Raw genomic sequence first — 3,729 nt, 5'->3', positions numbered from 1 at the left:
TTGATGACAAGTCATCTTAGCCCATTTTAGCTAGTCTTTTTCTTTTGTTTTCATTAGAATTATGCACTTTCTTAAGCTACAAGCAAGCTAATTGAGTAGATTTTCATGTTTCCCTTGATTGAACCAACCATATGTGAATTCATGCCATTTCATGAGGTTTTGAACTATATTTGTTGCATATTGTGGAAGATTGAATACCTCATGATTTTGAGCAAAACTTTGATTAGTTTGGTTGATCAATGATAGGTGAAGAAGGCTTGGAGAAAGGTTGAAGCAAAGAGGAATGGCTAGGAGTGAAGAGAGGACAATGGAATAAGTGAAAATTGAACCGGGTTGCATGAAGTTAGCCCCAACGTTAGCCCCCTAACTTGGAGGCTAACGTTGGGCATATGAATCACTCTTTGGAAGTAGCCAACGTTAGCTCCAACGTTAGCCCCCTAACTTGGAGGCTAACGTTGGAACTTGAGAGTTTCTCCCTGGGCTACCAACGTTTGCGCCAACGTTAGCCCCCTAACTTGGAGGCTAACGTTGGCACTTAAATCACAATGGGGGAGTAGGCAACGTTTGCGCCAACGTTAGCCCCCTAACGTGGAGGCTAACGTTGGCACCAATCACACCAAGCAAGGCCAACGTTAGGGTCAAAGTTAGACCCCTAACGTTGGCGCCAACGTCTAAACCAGAAGAATGTGGTTTGCTGATATGAAAAGTTAGGGTCAAAGTTAGACCCCTAACTTTGACCCTAACGTTGAAGACCAACGTTGGCTAACTCCATTTCCGGTTCAATTGGTTCACTTCGGTTCTTCTTCAATCTTCAAGAGCAATCAACCAAGGCCTCTTTCAACCCAATTCCACCAAGAACAAAGGCCCAACTCAAGGCTTGAAGATCATTTTGGAAAGTGTATAAATAGGATAGAATTCAATTTGTTCAGGAGCTTTTGCTGGAGAGTTTTCTTTTAGAGCTTTCCTTTTAGAATTTTCATAATAGTTTTCGAAGAGCTTTTGAACTTGAGTGAACTTTAATTTCTTGCTTTCATTGCTTTCAATTTCATTTGACTTTTGTCTTGGATCTTGGATTGGAGAATTGAAGAAATTCTGTTTCAATCTCAATCTTGGATCTCTCTATTTCCTTTACTGTTAATTGAATTAGCATTTCTGTTTCTGTTACTTGATCTTCATCTCTTTTCTTTGCAATTTACAATTTCCTTGCTATTGTTCTTGTGGGATCTAGGAAGGCATTGAGATCTAGACTTGGTTTTCTAGTCTCTGGGTCCTGAGATCTAAATTCTCATTTCAATTCTCTGTTTAATGCTTTCATTGTTCATTTACTTTGCTGTTATAAGATCCGGTTCAATCCCAACTCCCTTTTCCTCTTCTGTTTGATGCAATTTAGTTTTCCCTTGTTTAAATTCTGCAAATCCTCATCCCAATCCCCTTTACTTTTCAAGCAATTTACATTTCTTGCACTTTAAGATTCTGCAATTTACATTTCTTGCACTTTAAGTTTCTGTCATTTAATTTCTTGTCCTTTAAGTTTCAGCAATTTACTTTCCCGCTCTCTTTAATTTCATGCAATTTACATTCTGCAAATCACAAATCACCCAACCAACACTTGATTCGCTTGACTAAATCAACCACTAAACTAAAATTGCTCAATCCTTCAATCCCTGTGGGATCGACCTCACTTCCGTGAGTTTTTATTACTTGATACGACCCGGTACACTTGCCGGTTAGTTTTGGGTGTTTTGGTAGAAATTCGTTTCTCATCAAAATATCTCATCAAGTTTTTGGCGCCGTTGCCGGGGATTGATTAGATTGACAATGATTAAGTGAGGTGGTAATCTAGATCAAGCACTTTTTCTTTATTTTTCTTTAACCTTTGATTAACCCACTAACTGTTTGAATTTTTGCTTAAGCTAACTAAAACTTCATTCTAGCAGTAGATTGAAGTATCACTGGTTTGTGTGCTCTTATGTTCTGCTTGTATGTCAGGTACACAAAGAGCCATACCCAATTTTCATGAACAAGACGAAAGAACTCTCAGGAGGTTAAGAAGAGCCGAAAGAGGGAAAAGTATTGTTGGAGAAGAAGAATCTGAGGAAGAATACCACGAGATGGAAGGAGATACATCTAATCCAGGAGAAGGAGTTAATAATCCACCACAACAGAGGAGAGTATTGGCTTCCTATACTTTTGCAAATGCTAGACATTGTGGAAGCAGCATTCTCACCCCTAATGTCAATGCAAATAACTTTGAACTGAAGCCACAACTCATCACATTGGTCCAGAATAACTGCTCATTTGGAGGAGGACCATTGGAGGATCCAAATCAACATCTATCTACCTTCTTGAGGATCTGTGACACTGTCAAATCCAATGGTGTGAATCCTGAGACTTACAAGCTTCTGCTGTTCCCGTTCTCATTAAGGGATAAGGCTGCACAATGGCTTGAAACTTTTCCCCAAGCAAGTATCACTAGTTGGGATGACTTGGTGGCTAAATTTCTAGCCAAATTCTATCCACCCCAGAGAGTCATCAGGCTGAAAACTGAGGTGCAGACATTCACACAATTAGATGCTGAATCCTTGTATGAAGCATGGGAGAGGTACAAAGCCTTAATCAGAAAGTGCCCTCCAGAGATGTTCAATGAATGGGATGTGCTGCAAAATTTCTATGAAGGCCTGACATTGAAATCTCAGGAGGCATTAGATCATTCTGCTGGAGGTTCACTACAACTAATGAAAACTGCTGAGGAAGCTCAGAATCTTGTGGACATGGTGGCCAACAATCAATATTTCTTTGCTCATCAAAGAAGCCGCCAACCATCACAAAGAAGAGGAGTAATGGAACTAGACGGAGTGGATTCAATCCTAGCTCAAAACAAGATGATGCAGCAGCAATTTCAACAACAATTTGAGCAAATGGCTAAGAGGATTGACAGTCTCCAAGTTGCAGCAGTCAACACTAGCCAGCCATCAACCACATGGGGTCAGAGTGAAGAGACTCAAGAGGAGCAACAACAAGAACAAGCCCAGTACATGCACAACCAAAATTCTGGGCCAAATGAAGTATATGGTGACACTTACAACCCTTCTTGGAAGAACCACCCAAACCTTAGGTGGGGAGACAATCACAACCAAAATCAACAACCATGGCAGAGAAACTCAAACCAAAACACTTTAAGAAACAACCAAAACCACAACCAGCAGCAAACCAACCAAAACCCCTACAGAAAACCTCAAAACAACTACTCCAACCCCAACCATTACCAATCTAATAACCAACCCACCAACCAAAATGTCTACCATCCACCATCCACATTTCACAACCCACCACAAGCATCACCTGAATCTCACAGACTCACCAACTTGGAAACCTTGATAGACAAAATGTGGAAACACCAAGAAATGACAACCAAGAACCATGAAGCCTCCATGAAGAGCCTAGAGAGGCAAATTGGGCAAATCTCCAAACAGATTTCTGTTGAGAAATTTTCAAGCTCACTGCCAAGTGACACAATCCCAAATCCTAAGGAAGAATGCAAGGCAATACAATTGAGGAGTGGAAAAGTCTTGGTGAAAAATGAAGAAGCAACCAAGAAGCCAAAGGAAAGTGACAAGAAACAAGCTGAAGAAGAGAAAGTCAATGACAAGAAGGAGGCAGCAAGCAAGCCAACTCAGAATCAAGTTCAAGAAAAAGAAGATCAGCCACAAAAATCAAGAAAGGGAAAGG

The sequence above is a fragment of the Arachis hypogaea genome, chromosome 17 (genome assembly GCF_003086295.3).
Source record: "Arachis hypogaea cultivar Tifrunner chromosome 17, arahy.Tifrunner.gnm2.J5K5, whole genome shotgun sequence".
NCBI classification, from domain to species: Eukaryota; Viridiplantae; Streptophyta; class Magnoliopsida; order Fabales; family Fabaceae; genus Arachis; species Arachis hypogaea.
This window is presented reverse-complemented; position numbering follows the sequence as displayed.